Consider the following 17913-nt stretch of genomic DNA (forward strand, 5'->3'; position numbering starts at 1 on the left):
AAATATGTAGATAGGAGAGTCTTAGTAGAACATATGTTCTGTCTCAGTTATTAAATTCGCAGTGGCATTTTTTAGAATGTAGTCACTCATACTTCCAATGAGGACTTCTTATTAATTTTATCATCATATCATCATCTCTGCATGCCTGAAAGGAAAAGAGAACCACAAATACTTATGGTCAAGAGCAACATCAACTATACCCTCTGAGCTTTTTTAATTACCTATTCATTTTTTTTATTTGATTTGTTTTCATGATTGCAATGTACTTCAGGCTAAATCTTTCTTATGTAGAGTAACAAAGTAAAATATTTTCATCTTATGATCTATATCATTGGATATCTGCTTCTTTTTTAACATATGGCAGCAATAATCAGTGAACAAATTGAGTGTGACTGTGTTCCAGTTTAAAAAAAAATTAATGGTCTGTAAGTCATAGTTATTGAATCTTAACTTGAAGTGATACTCAACTCTGAGGAGATCCTCTGGATCCCTCTATTTCTCATCATCATCCCTTCTTGGGCTCCAACAAATCTTTTCTCATGTATTCATGCAGGCTGTATACTCTAAAACTCAAGGGGATTTTGTGTTTTTATTTCAACTGCCATAGGAATGGTGTCTCTTGGATTTCTGACTTGTGGGAATCTTATTTACTAATCTTTGTGTCCAAGTTGCATCAACCCAATATATTTCTATTTTGGAGATACCAGTATCTTCTTGTTTATGTTGTAACCAAACTATAATGTAATAGTGCTTAATCAGATGGACAAGGTTTGGGGAAACTATGCCTGCAATAAACATCATCGATATGCTTATTTCACATTAGCTATTTTTGATGTATAATTTGTAGATAAAATTTTAGAAATGATAGAAACAACAACAACAAAAATGCTGTTAACTTCTTAAAAATTCAATACACAAATTGATATGATAGCTATTTTCATCAGCTTTTGAATGCTGTGACTGAAAGACCTGAGAAGAACAACACAGAGGAGGAAAAGTTTATTTGGGGCTCATGGCTTCAGAAGTCTCAATCCATAAATGGCCAACTCCATTATGGTGGAATGAAGTGAGGCAGAACATCATGGTGGAAAGGAATAGTGGATGAATGGAGCTCAGTATATAACAATCAGGAAGAAGAGAGCACTGCTCACCAGGGACAAGATATAAATCTCAAAGGCATGCCCCCAGTAACCTACTTTCTCCAGCCCTGTCCTACCTGCCTACAGTTACTGCCCAGTTAAACCATCAGTGGATCAAATCACCAATTAGGCTATAACTCTCATAATCTAATCATTTCATGTCTAACCATTCTTGTATTGGTTCACATATGACCATTTGGGAGACACCTTATATCTAAACCATAGCAATAATGCATAATCAACTTTATGTTATATCTCTTGTTTCTCCTTAAAATTTTTCTATTATAAAGCTTATGTGATTGTGATTTTTAATTATTTACAAGTTTTTCATTAAATGGACTGACTGTAATTTCTTTGAATATTTCCTTTTGAATTTTAGCATTGTCAATTTTTTTATTGGTACAAATAATACTGAAATGAAATGGTTACATATAAAGCTTGGAGCATATCTCCAATTACTTTCTTAGGATAAAATGTGATCATATGGTTTCTGAGTCAGTACTCCATATCCCCAGAAAGGAAATGTAAGTATTCAAAAGAATGATAACTATCTGGAGTGACAGAGATGCCTATTACCCTGATCTGATCATTACATATTATACGTACGCATCAAAGTGTTAGATTATATCACATAAATATGTATCCTTACAATTTGTTAATCAAATTTAAAAAATGTTTAAAAGAACATGTAAACATGCCTGTTAATTATTATCCTCACCAATATGAGCATTATCTTCATATTGATATTTCATGTAAAAACACGATTATCTAAATATTATTTCCTGATTTAAAAATGAACCATTTATCTGACAATTTCAGAAAACAAATTCACAAATACAGATATATTTTCTATATAGTAAGAATCAAGCTATTAGAGAATATATATTTACTGTATATTTTTTTCTGGTTTGGTACACAGAGGAAAAATTTAAACTTCTCTCAAAGATTCTAGATTATCATTAAGACAACATAGGATGCAACTTTCAGAGATCATTATCATTATTAATAAATATTCACTCTAAAATATTTCAGTGTTATTTGATTTTGTCCACTTTAAAGATTTATTATTTTATAATAAGAAAAAGCAGACATAAATAAATGCACATGATTGGGATTATGTACTAATAAGCTGCTCTCTCACTGTCTCTCAGGACAACCGACTTATAAATGTACAACTTCAACACTGCATGCTTTATGAGTTTTATTTTGTTGTTGAGAAGTCTTTGTGTGCTTTCCTTTTCACATGCTGAATAGTAGGGATGGGGGAAAAATCATCCCTTTATTTACTTACAGCAATGGGAAGAACATGATGATGGTGTACTATGGTTTTAGAGGAAGTGTATTGGAGGGAAATTAATCTAAGAATGACTGTGAATAGAAGTATGTTAGAAGCCTTGCATTTGATAGGGTGAGTAGGTTAAGAGTTATTATCTTTGCTATACTTAGACATTTAATGCTTTTATTCAAACTGCCTTTTCTTTCTGCTTCCTGTGTACTCCCAAATGCCTTTCAAATAATTATTTTTTGTATATTATTTGATTCACTGAGAACCACTTCATATTATTGATTATTTTTAGAGAAAATATGAAAAGGTTTTGTTGACTATAATGATTGCAATACTTATTAATTGGTAAGTTTTCTTTGGCCTTTTAAAATGCCATCCAAAATGTACTGTTATTATAGGTTCTAGACAAGTGTTGAAAAAGTAATCATAGAAATGGCATGGGAGCAAAACAGAAGAAAGAGAGGTGGTGGTCAAGGAAGTGAATTTGATTTTTAGGATGATATCAATCTAAAGACCAATAACAAAATATAAAACTATCTTAGGCATGGTGAGGCACACTTATAATCCCAGCATCTCATGAGGCTAGTGCAGGGAGATTGCAAATTAGAGGCCAATCTTGGCAATTGAGTAAGATTTTTTTTTCTCAAAATACAAATAACAGGGCTAAAGATGTAGCTCAATGGTACAGCACCCCTGGATTCAAGCCCCACTACTGAAAAAAGAATGCTATATTACTATATTTAATTATTACATACCAGTGAATAGAAGTAAAATATTATTACTGTTTCTGAATGTCTTGCAAATAACTAAATAAAAACATGTCAGTGGTATTAGTAGTGTAGACTTTGTATAACCTCTAATTCTAAGAAGCTCTTAAGAAATCATATCAAGTGGCCAAAAAGATTAATATTCTCCTCCTCCCCTGAGAGGAAAAGGGATTAGGCATTTTATTTGCTGAGCTGTACTATTTGACATCATATGGTAAGAGAATGAGAATAAATTGCAGCAGACACTACTAGTTGTGCTATATTTTTCATTCTTACCCTTTCTTTGGAAATGGAAATTTTGGTATTAAGCTTAATCATGGATGAACCATGGAAGATATTCTTTCCAAGCATCTCTGGCATCTAGGTACAGTCATGTAACTGAATTCTGGGCAATAGATGTGAAAAATATAATGTGAATCACTTCTGTCATACAATGAAAGGGAAAGTGCATGCCTTGCCTTTTTGTCTGTGTCTGTCTGGCTGGCTGGAATTTGGATATCATGAAACATCATGTTAAGTTTGTTAGCAATACAGGAGAGAGACGGGACCTATCACTGCAGTCACACATCAGTCCTGGAAGACTTATGCTCTGAATGTACATAACAGATAATGTCTATCTCAAGGGCTATTTTATCGTTTGTTATTGAAGCCAAAGTTTTATCAATAAGCCAGCTAGACACAAACAAAACAAGTATAAATGGGATAAAATAAGCAAAAGTAAGGAATTTATATTTCCTTGGAATTCATGATTTCAACAACATTGTTATTATTAATATCATAGTCATAACATTATAGCAAATTTTTCATAATATTTAAGTAAGACAATGAACCTGGTTAGAAAAGAACTCAAAAGATTTTGTGAGTGTTATTATTCACAGAAAAATATGAACTATAATATCCAATCTAACTCAATAGATTTTACATGTTGACTATAAGTTCCATAGTTGGAGAAACAAAGTAACACACAGCTAAATTAAATCATATTAATATTAATATGATTAATAATTAATCATATTAGTAGGAGCAAAATAGTTTGAAATCACGTAAGATTAAATACACAATACATTCTTTACAGGTGTAAAATCTATTATACTGCTTATTTCATTCAAGTTTTTCACTCATAAAACTACTAACAAAAAATATATGATTTGATTGCATTATTGTAAAATTTAATATGTTTTCAACAATGATTTATTAATTTTTTTCTATTTGTTACTGTGCTAGGCACTAGAAATCAAGAGTTAATAAAGTGCCTCTATATAAGAAAATCTAAATCAGGAGTGAGAATGAAGGTGGGGAAAATTAATTCTATAGATAGTAATGAGTGTGATCTTATTAGTATAAACAAAGATCTTTGGAAGCACAAATGGGAATGTGATTAATTTTCTTCTGAAATTTATGATAGGTTTTGTTGAAGAATTGATATATGATTTAGAAAAGAATGAGTTGTATTTTTCTGGCCTTGACTTTTTAGAGGTTTCCAAGAGTCAAATTTATCACAATGTAAAATGAGCTGCTTCAAAAAGCAGTAAATTTTCTGTTACTGAAGATGATAGAGCACAAACTGAGCAAAGTTTATATATAATGCTCCGCTGGGAAGTTAAGCATTTGTGTTGGGGTGTTTGGCAGGTGTATACCTTACTTCTCTAAGTTCCTTTTCTTCTAAGATGGTAAGCTCCTTATATCTGCTTTGGGGAATAGGTTAGAGGAGAAGAGAGAGAGAGAGAGAGAGAGAGAGAGAGAGAGAGAGAGAGAGAGAGATTGATTTCAGGCAAATGGACAGTATGTACAAATACTTAAAAGTGTTTCATATATTTGAACACCTGGAATCGGCCTGTGTGGTCACAGTGGAATATTGCAGGAGTTCATTGGGGGTGGGGAAGTGCCATTGACCACTTCCATTGGGGATGAGACAGATACTTAAATTGAGTTCAGATAAATAAAATCCTTGAATAGAATGTTAGGAGTTTCATATTTATTCTATAAGCTACTGAGTTACAACAAAAGTTTTGGAGTAAGACAGACATGAAAGAATGATTTAATCAAGTGAAGGTATCACTCTTCACAAAATCAAATAGGATCATGAGAGAAATTAAATGGGCATGTGGTGTTTTTGCCTACAAAGCAGTTCCTTCTTCCTGGTTAAAAGCATCTCCTTTTCTATACAGAACCACCTCTTCTGCACCACAGTCTTAGTATGACTCTAAAGGTGGGCATGGAACCTAAGCAAGGAAATGAGGAAATTGCCCTTGAATTTGAATTTTGTTGAAAGCACACAATTGGAGCTGATGATTTCTCTTCCAGTGACCTTGTCTTGGAAAGCTTATCCATTCCTTCCTTACACTCAGCTATGTGGAGATGCCCTATTCTTATGTTCTTCTGAAGTAGCATTGTTCAGCCTTTTCTTTATTACAATTTGCTGTTCTAATCTTCTCATAAACTCCAGACTGGTATCTTGTCAGAGTTCATCTCTGTTGTTTACAAACAGAAAACCCCACTACACACACACACAACTATCCTGTCTGATAATAGAATATGTTGCTCACATTGCCACTTCACTTAGTGAGCTCACTAGGATTATTAGAAAACAAAAACAAAAAACAAAAATAGCACTGATGTTAGCATGATGGACAACAGAAAGTTCCAGATCCTCCTCTGCCATGCTGTGATTTGACAATAATACACACAGCAGTTGCTTCTGTGAGTAATTCACAAGTCACTTGACAGGTTTCTGCATCCCAGGTGAACACAGAACCAGCCACAGCAAAGCCAGTGGGCTCCCTTTTTACATAAAACCTCCTGCTGGAACAGCACATTAGGAAGAAGTCTTCAGTTCTCATCTGGGGATGGAAAGAGGTGGATAATGTATTCAATACTCTGACTATTTGGGGAACCTTCCAAGGGACAGGTTTCTGCTTGCCTGAATCTGTATAGTGACAAGAAAGTATTCCAGTTTGGGAGCTGTTGAGAACAAGATCAATAATTTGGACTAGAAAGCACTTGCTCGGCAGACTCTTCCCCCTGATTCAATAAAAAACAAGTGGGCAAAACCTTGTAAATTGTAGGCTTTCATTCTGGAGGGAAAGAGTTGAGTATGGTGGCCACCTGAGGGATTCATTGCTGTCTGCCTGTGCTGGAGCATTGAGGTAGACCCAGCTCACTATAGACACCAAGTGTCAGGTGTCAGCTGAGAATAAAGAAGCATTGCTTGAAATTCTCAGCACCACATACAAAGATGTTGTGTCCGCCAATAACTAAAAAATAAATATTAAAATTCTCCGGGCTGGGGATGTGGCTCAAGCGGTAGCGCGCTTGCCTGGCATGCATGCAGCCTGGGTTCGATCCTCAGCACCACATACCAACAAAGATGTTGTGTCCGCCGAGAACTAAAAAAATAAATAAATATTAAAAATAAAAAAAAAAAAGAAGCATTGCATGAGCATAACTCACCAGGGACACCCCACCTCCAGCTCAGCATGACATGACTGGGAAAACACCCAGCATGGGCTGCTTGCTTTCTGGGCTGGTAAATAGTAGACTAAAATGTACATTGAAGGAAGACTAACTGGGAGATTGGTTTCTGTCCTGCCTGACTCAATGTGCTGACAAGACTTGGTGATTTCTGGATGTCTAGAAACAACTGAGAGCAACAGAATGAGCCAAGTAGTTTATTGTTGCTCCAGAGAGAGGACCAACAGTACTGCAGAGAGACACCAGGGGTAGAAAGCAATTATAAACTCCTGCAAAAAGAAACTAAACAACACTAACATTAGGAATTTACATTGACAATACAAAGAAGACATACATCCACAGAAATGTTTAAAAGGCTTCAGAGTCTCAAGTCAAACTGAAAAGAGAAGGTCTTCCACTGTGGGAAGTCTGCATGGAAGCATGAACAGTATAGAAGTTTCTGAAACTTCTTCATGATTCAACTAACCTGTTTCTTGGAAACCTTTAAGAGAAATTTATACATTACATTACATTATGAGCAATGTAATATTATTTGCAACAGCCAAGATTCAGCAGCAACCCAATATATCAACAGATGAATGGACAAAGAAGACATTATGTATGGATAAATACATTAGAATATTAAAAATAGGAAATTCTTCCCTTTATAATATATAGATGAGGCTTGAGGACATTATTCTAATTGAAATAAGCCATAAGGAGAAATAATGCTTGATTTTACTCACATGAGATACCCAAAGTAGTGCAACTTCTAGAAACAACATGGAAAGGTGGTTGCCAGAGGCTGGTGGGTGGGGAGATTGGGGAGTTGCTCTCCAGTGGGTATAAAATTTCAGTTAATAAAGATGAAAACGTTCTAGAGATCTGCTGTACAACCTCATGTTTAGAGTTCATAACACTGTATACTTAAAAATGTGTTGAGGGCAGATTTCATGTTTTGTATTTTTTACCGCAATAGAAAAAAAGTACATATTGAGGTAAACTTGTTTAAAAAGTCTTAAGGAGCCAATAATCCCATAGATTATTTATTATTCACAAATTTATGTGAATGCAGATAACTTTGTGTTTATTGCAGATGGTCAAATGGATATGCTTTAAAAGAACCTGAACCATTTTATATACTGTAGGATGAAGGCTGGAGTGAATCCCTAGGTGATGTCGCTCTTAACTCCTATTAGTAATATAAATAGTTTGCCTTGTTTTGAAGGAAAGCCTTCCTTATGCCTTAGATTGGTATACTAATTATCTTGTTCAAGAATTACTAAAAACAGGATTGTGTAAGGAAGCATGCAACACAAAACCTGGCATTCTATATTGGGGATTCTTTATATCCAATAACAAAAAAGCTAGAAGACGATGCCTACTAGAGCTTCTCTCACAGTTGAGTGGCATGAGGTCCAGCATTGCTCTGGTTCTCTCACTCTTTACCTCACCATTGTATATACTGCCATTCACAGTATAAAACAAGAGGGAAGGAACAGACTAACCTGCCCACCTCTTTTTTTTTTAAATCTAGAAAAAGAGTCCTATGTTTAGATGAATTCTGTCAGGATTGAGTTAGAAGACCCTATAGGGTTAAAAGAATGTTTGAGAGAATAGAAAAGTCGATTTTTCATAATTTTCATAATTATGGTCTACAAAGTTGCTGTGAACCTTGAACTACTGAATCTTACATCATTGATACTGCAGTGTGTTCAAGTTCAGGATTCTATGAGCCTCAGGTGACAACATTTTTATCAACTGATCAATATATAACCTTATATTTTATGTGCTTCTGTCTAAATGCACTCTCCTTTCCTTATGTTATATGCACTCTCCTTTCCTTATGAGCTCACAGCCAACAGCACTATAACTCACACCCAAATAAGTACATGGGATACATTCTTTCCCCATAAGGCACATCATCATCTCCTGAGGCTTGGGAACTAGTCAACCATTTAGCACTCTACTTGTGGGCCATTTCAAATGGGGAAAATCATCAATATAAAGCACAAAATATGAAAAATATGACACCAACTAGCCTGCCAAAAGGGGCATTTTCCTGGATTATGAGAGATGAAACAAGAAGGCAGAATGCTTCCCTGTTTGCACTTGGTTGGGAACATATGTCCAGTAACTCAATTTTTCTACGACTCTGCAGATGTGCACAAATGGAAAATGTCCAGAGATTAATTTCAGATATAAATAATTTGAGCAAGTAAGCGCATTTATAAATACAGAATCCATGGGTAATTATAGTTTACTGTACTTTGATGGGCATATTGCTGCATCTAACAAAATCAGGGAGAAGGAAGGAATGAGGGACCGAGTAAGAACATATAGAACCTACTACATTAGAGAAAGAAGATCTTCAAATGTGGGCAAGGTATGTTTCCAATATAATGTTTTGTGATTTTAGGGCTTTGAAATAATATCTAAGTAATTTTGTTGAAGATATGAAAAATATGAGACTCTCATTTGGTATAGATAAGTGATCTGCAGTGTTATGACTGCAACAAAAGAAAACTAGTAAGGAACATTCTACTTATGAATGGGTATGGCCAATGGATGATAAAATTATAAATATCTAATATTTACATTTTTCTCTTTGGTAGTTTGATTTCTTAATATTATCCTTAAACTCCAGTAAATTATGTTACATAGAGGCCCAGAGAGGTGGTACATAAATACAGGTAAGGGATCTCTGGAGTCATGTGGGATACAATATAACTAGACCTGGAGATGAGAGAAGAGACTGGGAACTAGCATTTGTAATAGGTGAGAATTAGGTTATTGTCATTTGAAAGCTATAGTAGAAGTTGATTTCTTCTTGCCATTTGTGTTCCATATAAACACAAATAACTTAGTTTGGGAAAGGTCAATAAAATGAATTTTTCAATGCTTATCTACCCATGGCTCTTATAGTCTCATTCCTCCTAAAGTTGAAGCTGGAGCTCGCACTATGATCTTTCTACTGGAAATCTTTTAATGAAATATGTTAAGTTTCTCTCCAAACAAAAGAAGCCTAGCTTTTTATAGCTACCATGTCCTCCTTTCTCTCATTCTCTAGTGTCACACATGCCCCCCTGGGAAATGATCAGCAGACAGCAGCATTTTATCTCTTGCGTGTTTTTTTATGGAGTTGAACAAAACACTCAGCATTCAGCCAAATGCACATGGATTAGGGAGCACAAAGAAAGAAAAAGGGTGGATAACATCACTCTGGAGTTAGAGAAGTAGTTTTTTTTTTTTGGGGGGGTGCAAGATGCTATCTGGAAGCTTTGTTATTCTGGTGTATATAGTTCTTCAAAAATTCTCATGCAAATCTCATTTAAATTTTTGAACCTTCAGCATACACTTAGTCTACTCTTTTCCTGCCCAGAAAGCAAGCAGCCCATGCTGGGATTTTTCCCAGTCATGTCATACTGAACTGAGGTGGGGTCACTCTGATGGGTTATACTCATGCAATTCTTGTTTGTTCTCAGCTGCCACCTGAAATCTACAAAGGTCTGGGTCATCTCAGTGCTCCAATTCATTTTCGGTTAGGAAATCTATATATTCTGACAAGTTATAATACTATAGTTTTCTTGATGATAGAGTCAGATTTAGTTTCATATATTTATTCACTTATTCAACACTTATATATATTAGGTACTATATTAGTCAGGGTGGGCTAGAGAACTAGAATTAACAGGTTCTATGTATATTAAATGTATAAATATAGATAGTTATAGATAAAGAATATAGACATATAAAGATATAGTTAGATACAGGCAGGCAGAGAGAAGAGGAGAAAGAGTGAGAGAAAGAGAGAGACAGAGACAGAGAGAGAGAGAGGAAGGAAGGAAGGAAGGAAGGAAGGAAGGAAGGAAGGAAGGAAGGAAGGAAGGAAGGAGTGGGAGATTTATTATGAGAATTGGCTCACATGGTTATGGAGTCTGAGTAGTTCCATTTTTATGGTGTCTATACCCTGGAGAACTACGTAATTTCATACTCTAGTTCAATTCTAGGACCAAGTCCTCTACCTCTTTGCTTCATCTGACCCGGCACAATTTGGATGATGCCCATCCACATTGATGAGGACTGGCCTTTTTTATTCTCTCCTGATTTTAAAGTTATTTTCATCTAGAAACACCTTCACAGACACAACAAATTGCATTTTACCAGGTCCCTGGTCATCACCTTGACCAGCCAGCTTGACAAATAAAATTAATCTTCCTAGGTAACTACTATAAGCTACAACATTGGTAGGCAAGGCATATTGAAAGTGAAAAATGACAAATAAAATCTGCCTTCTTGGAACTTCAATTCCAGCAAGGGAGTCTTAGCACCAAGTTCAGCATATATATTAATGATAACAGTGCTCATGTTTTCAAAGTGTTGAATTATCTGCTCTCCTAATTTGGACAAGTATTCCCAGGTCAGTCTGTCTAGATTCTCAAATAAGGGTACCAGAACTTGTTTTTGTATGTAGTTTTGTATCAACAATGATATGTATAATAATTATATAGCAAATATATATTACCTACCTTATATATGTATAAGATATTGGACACATATTTATAATATAATTTGTAACAAAGGTAGGTTAACATTTATTACTTTAAAACATACATTTATATCAAAGAATTGAACACTCATAGCAGAACATAAAACAAGAAGACAAAGATTGTTTAATGGAAAAGATTTTTTCATTCTCATGACATAGAGTAATAGAAAAAGTACTTAAATATTCTGAAGTATTTCATTTACCCCCCTTTTTTGTTGTTCAATGTGAAATGACTATGAACGTGTAGAAAAAAAAATAACAGTTATCTTTAAAAATAGGCCCATCTGAAAATCAAATTTTGCTTCTCCTATTAATTATTATATATTGGTAAGTGGGTGCATGTGCACTAAAATGTGTGATGTTAATATACCATCCAATCAAAGCCAGATAATAAGCCATAACTATTCTAAAAAAAAAAAAGATTATTCATGGTCTGCCTTACAGGGGACTAGTAGGTGCATTTTCAGTTCTTTATAATCTGTTCAAACTATAGAGTTTGAGCTAATTTATCTCTGTTAAGGTGTAATGGAAAGAAACTATTTTTTTTATTACTGCACTTTGCTTTTGTGTCTTTCCCCTTCCCTACATGCCTTTCATTACTTAGGTCATTTTGCTGTGGTTGTTCTGCTAATTTGAGAGCTAAGTTGTGTTATTTTGAATTTTAATTTGAGTGATTACATCTAACTTATTAAGACTTGTGCTCTTATTTATTCTCCTCCATAAATTTCTGAAACAAATTTGTATGAACATGACTATTGATTTAGACTTTGTCTTTGTTCTTGACATACTACTCTGCACTCAACTATGAAGCAGTGCTCTGCATTTTAAGGAGTTGAAAACTATGTTGTAATTAGCTTTTCAGACAATGCACTTGGTACATTATTTTATTGCTCTTTTTTCTCTTATGTCTTACTGTATCCTGCAGACATTATTACATTCCCTGAACTAAAGCTGATAAGTATGTTTCCAAGGAAAATATTTGGTTATTGCACTTTTAAGCTTTTTTATACTCAAGTATATATGTACTCACTCCTTATATGAAAATTGTTTTAGGTACACATAATATTTTTGATTCACATTTTATTTTCAGTATCTTTAGAATATTATTTTATCATGTTATTTCTACCAGAGCTGTCATTTGATGTCAATGTGATTTGTGTTTCCTTGGGATTCAGGTAATCTTTCTCAGTAAAATATTTTAGAATTTTACTCTGGTCTTTGATCTTTTGAAATGTCTTCTTAAATAATGCAATTAGGTGTTAAAAGAATAATATACCATGAATAAATGTATTAAAGTATATTATAATGACCTAGCAAATTTTACTTTAAAAATTCAAAATATTTTCAACATGAGTAATCTCTTAAGATTATTCACTCCATTAACAGCATAAAGAATATCCACCTAGTCATGCTTATTATGAGAAAACATTTTGCTACATTCAAAATGAATACTTAATGGAAACTCTTATCAAGTCAGGAATAGGGGTGTAAAAGTACTTAACATTGTCACTGATACCTAACAGAAATCTACATGAAACAGTAAAAGATGAATAGCATCCCTATTAGATCCAGACCTTAGACAGATAAAAGCACATAGGGTTTATATTTTCAACCTCCAATAAAAATTAAATTCTCTTCTGTGAAGTGGAAATTTTAGGTCTTATATAACTAGAAGAGTAGATATAAATCAAACTTGAAAATTGGCTTGATTGGTAACTTTGTTCTTTTATATAATTCAATCAATGTAATTCATTCAAATTCACCCTCTGCCTCATTTTGAGTGTGTGTGTGTGTGTGTGTGTGTGTGTGTGTGTGTGTGTAAAAATGGCTGTAGCATTTTAAGCATTTTACTCCCAAATCAGCATGTCCAAGAGAAGAAATGTTATTTTTTCCTTTGGTTGATTTAAGAGAGAAGAAAGTTTATTCTAAGAATTCTCTAGCAAATCATTGCCTCTGTATCTTATCCCCAAATTTGTTTATAAGCTCAAATTACATCCTTCACTTTGTCTAAAGGTAATGTCATATGAGGATTAGCTTACACCTGAATTGCTATTCCAAACACAATAGCTGGTGTGACAGGATTTCCCTTGAACCATCAAATTTAATTTTGAAGCTGGATTTCAGATTAGTTGTTTCTGAAGCAAACAGAGTGTCTAAAGTTTGGAGAATTTTGGATAGCTGATTTTAAACATTAAGTTACTGATAGAGTGAATAAGTGAATAGTTACCAACAATGACCTTTGCATTTTCACCACAACTACTGAAAATTATACTACAAATCTTAGACAATTAAAAAGAACCATAAAAAGAGAAATGAATAGAAATATTGGAAAACAGTGAATAGAAGAGGTCGCAAAGTTGGTATTTTACAAAGTTATCTTGCAATAAATAAAATAAGGCCAACTAAAAATATGAATTATTTGGTGGAATTCTTTGTATCAGATCAACACTTGGAAAAAGACCTTCTTGACACATTAGTGTAAATGATTAGAAATTGCAATAAATCTTTTACAGCCCAATTTACATATGCAGAATAGTCATAAAGCCTGATTATATACTGTGTAGGGTCTCCATGTTTAAAGTTATAAAACTTTATTGAAGAACTTATCATCAGTCAAGGATGAGACAGCATAATTAAGAATTAAAAATTTTTAAAAATATACAGAGATTGCAAAAAATGAATCAAAACACTCCTCATCAATATTACTTCAAATTAATCAAGGACAAAAAATATCATCTTCTAGTTGTTTTTATTCATAAGCACCTTAATTATAAATACAATCAATAATTCTATAAGAACACATTTATAGTGGGCTTAAATTGTAGATTTTTCGATATTTAACTTGCTTCAAGGATAGAACTCACGTGACTAAAGAATGTAAGAAGCGCTTGAGTTTTTCTGTGGATCCTGGATGTGAGCTACTTCAGTGTTTCTCAAGTCTGCATATTAAAATCACCTCAGACCTTTAAAAATCATTGATGTGTAAGTTCATGCACACTAATCACATCATATTTCTGGGTGTAATACCAGGTCTCTAGAACTTTTTTAAAGTTTCCCAAGTGATTCTAAAGTAAATCCAGTGTTGACAACCTCTGACTAAATTTTCTACTGCCGGCTTTATGATGATGCTGGGAAAGGAAAACAAAAAGTATTTGTGTGGAAAATTTGGAAATAATGTTTGTAAATTGGTAGGCTACAAAGAAATTGATGAGCAAAACATCTTAACCATCCATAGATAATGTGCTGTAGAATATTTAAAATGTTTACCAAAAAGGACAAAATGTTTTGAAATTAAAACATCTTTCATTCTTACAAAAGTCTAAAATTGCCCAGAAAATAAATTATCTTTGGTTAACCTGAGTGTTTTATCATGAGATATTCTGTAGATGTTCCCCCTTTACCAAGCCGGAACTAAGATTCCAGTCTCTAAGAAGACTGAGATGAAGGGGGGAAGAGGGCCCAGATTCACTGGGTGAATGATCAACAGGAAGTAAAGGTTAGGTGTAGGTTTGGAAGCCAGGAAGCTCAGCCAAAATGAAAAATCCAAAATCAGGTTAAAATAAGTAGGACCAAATCTGATATTTTACAATATAAATATATTTTTCTTTATTCCAGGTATGAAATGACAGTGGCCTGGAGACAAAATCACAAAAAAGAAAAGAAAACAAAAAATACAAAACAAAACCAAAAACCAAAAAACACTATGTTCAGTAACTGCTCAAAGCTAGTTCTTTCAGACAGTTTCTGCTTTGCATTTATCTAATATCAACTATGGAACATCTGGAAACAAGCTAAGATATTTTGCAAGTAACAAATCACAGTGTCTTATTCAAGCATATTACTGGTATTATTAGAAGACTATTTCCATAATTCATAGGACTTCATTAAAACATACTGAAGTAACATTCAACATAGAACTCCTTTTTAATTGAATCTTTTCAAGTAATATTTTAGTAGGAAAATATTCTCTATTAGATGAATATGAACAAATTATATTTCTGTAACAGGTGATTTAAAAATATAATTCATAAGTAATTTAATGTATTAATTTTCCATTTCAGTGATTGCTATTTTAGTACATAAATATTTTTTATGCAATCCTACCACTGTGACAACATGGTTGTACCTGAAAAAAAACCCATGCTTAGTGAAATGAATCAGTCATAGAAGGACAAATTCTACACTTAAAAAAATAATAATAATAAAGCTGGAAAAAGTAACTACTACTTTTGGTTTAGTGATTTTAACTGTTAAGACTCAGAATATTGTGAGTCAGATGGGATAAAATAAAGATTTGCAAAAAGAGAAGGAATTATTATTATGTTACACTGACAATGTTATATAGCCTTTTGAGTTTGGTGAAAAAATATATTCTTATAAAATTATATTATTTAATAACCTTAAAACATTTACACATTATATATTAAGATATATATTCTCCATTTCTTAATAATATAGACAGATACTGGAAACTGCAATTTGGTCATTTAAAAAGCATTAAAAAGACTTTTCTAATAAGTTTTTTATTGATATATATATATATCCTTTTAAACCTGTGGCATTCAATTATCCTAACAGATACTTTTACACTTTTTAGTCATCTCAAGGTCTTAATAAACACATATTCACCCACTGCATGACAATGTTTCAGTAAATGATCAGACATGGGCAGGGTGGGAGGGTCCCTGAGATCATAATGGAGCAAAAGACTTCCCTTGTCCTGGTGAATCTGAAGACATACTAACATCACAGTGCAATGCAGCATGTTTATTTGTGGTGGTATAAAAGAAACTGTCATGCTGCCACTTATATAAAAGTAGAGCATGTATGATTATGCACAGTACCTAATACTTGGTGAGGATAATAAGGAACTATATTACCAGTGTTAATATTTACTGTGTTCACTGCATCAAGGGGCCACATCCAGTGACTAACCTGTACCATCTAGGTTTGAGTTAGTATACTCTAAGATGTTTATATAATAACAAAATTGCCTAATGACACATTTCTCAGAGCTAGAACACATCTCTCTTTTTAAGTCATGCCTGACTGTAATCAGTGTCCCTGATGTTGAAATTTAAGATATTATTTTATATAGAATGTTGTTACAGTTTGGATGTGAGGTATTCCCTGAAAGCTCACATGTAAGATTCAGAGGAGAAATAATTGAGTTATAGCCTGAGCCTAATCAGTGAGTTAATCCCTCAAGGGATTAACTGATGAGGTGGGAATTGGGGTGTGGCTTTGTATCTGGCAATTTGTACCTGGAGTCTCCACCTCCTGGTCACCATGTTATGAGCTGCTTCCTTCCACCACACTCTCTAACCATGATGTTCAGCCTCACCTCGAGCCCTAAGGAATGGAGCCAGCCTTCTATGGACTAAAACCTCTGAAACCATGAGCCTTCAAATAAACTTTTCTTTCTTACAGTTGTTCTGGTCAGATCCTTTAATCACAGCAGCGAAAAAGCTGACTAAAACAAATATTTTTTTTAAAAAAATTACATATCCATAAATTCTAATCGATTTTTTAGCTGGTGCATCCATGTAAGTTCTACTTTGCTGTGTTTACTGAATCAAAATTCTATTGTACAGGTCTAACATACTCTAGCAAATGGGAGATACTAACACCAGTGAGATCAATTTAAGCCAGTTTTACAATCATTCAGATTGAATCCTAAGACAGCTTATGTATCATTGGAAGGATATGGTATTGACAAAACCAGGAAATTCTGACTGAAAACCACTTATCAACATCATGAGGTAAAACACTGGAACAATGGTGGGCTGGAGACCTGATGCTCACAAGCTGTTTAGTGCTTTGAAATATGGAAAGTCCTTCCTCTCTGAGCTGCATTCTTGGCTTATACTTTTAACCATTTTAACTCGTCTAAAATGGTGCCCTAGTGTGCTTTTTGGCCAGGAAGAGTTAATATCCCCTTATCATATTAGCATGTGATCTACACCTTTATCAGAATGCAGGAATGTCATCTACTGGACTCTAAACAACATGTTCTCAAATTCGCACTTTTATTTTGGTTTATTTCAATTTTGTGGCAAAACAAATATATTTTTCAATTTGTTTTTATTATGTCAGACACCTCATGAGATGCTGTAGCCTCAAAAAATACATGATGAAGTCAAAACTCCCAGCACTTAGAATGTGAGTGTATTTGGAAATGACATGTTTACACACGTAATGATATTAAAATGATGTCATTAGATTGGGTTCTCACCCAATATGATTGGTATCCTTATAAAAAAGCAAATTTTGGACACAAAGACAGATATTCACAGAGGAGGGACCATATGAAAATATATAGGAAGAAGATAATCAGAAAGGTCTATCTCAAGTTCAAATAACCACAAAATATTCTTTTTTTTTCTTTTTTTTTATTGGTTGTTCACAACATTACAAAGCTCTTGAAATATCATATTTCATACATTAGATTGATGTGGGTTATGAACTCCCAATTTTTACCCCAAATGCAGATTGCAGAATCACATCGGTTACACATCACATTTTTACATACTGCCATATTAGTGACTGTTGTATTCTGCTACCTTTCCTATCCTCTACTATCCCCCCTCCCCTCCCCTCCCATCTTATCTCTCTACCCCATCTACTGTAATTCATTTCCCTCCATGTTTGTTATCCCATTCCCCTCACAACCTCTTATATGTAATTTTGTATAAAAATGAGGGTCTCCCTCCATTTCCATGT

Source organism: Spermophilus citellus (assembly GCF_964194105.1).
Source record: "Spermophilus citellus genome assembly, chromosome: 3".
Lineage (NCBI taxonomy): Eukaryota > Metazoa > Chordata > Mammalia > Rodentia > Sciuridae > Spermophilus > Spermophilus citellus.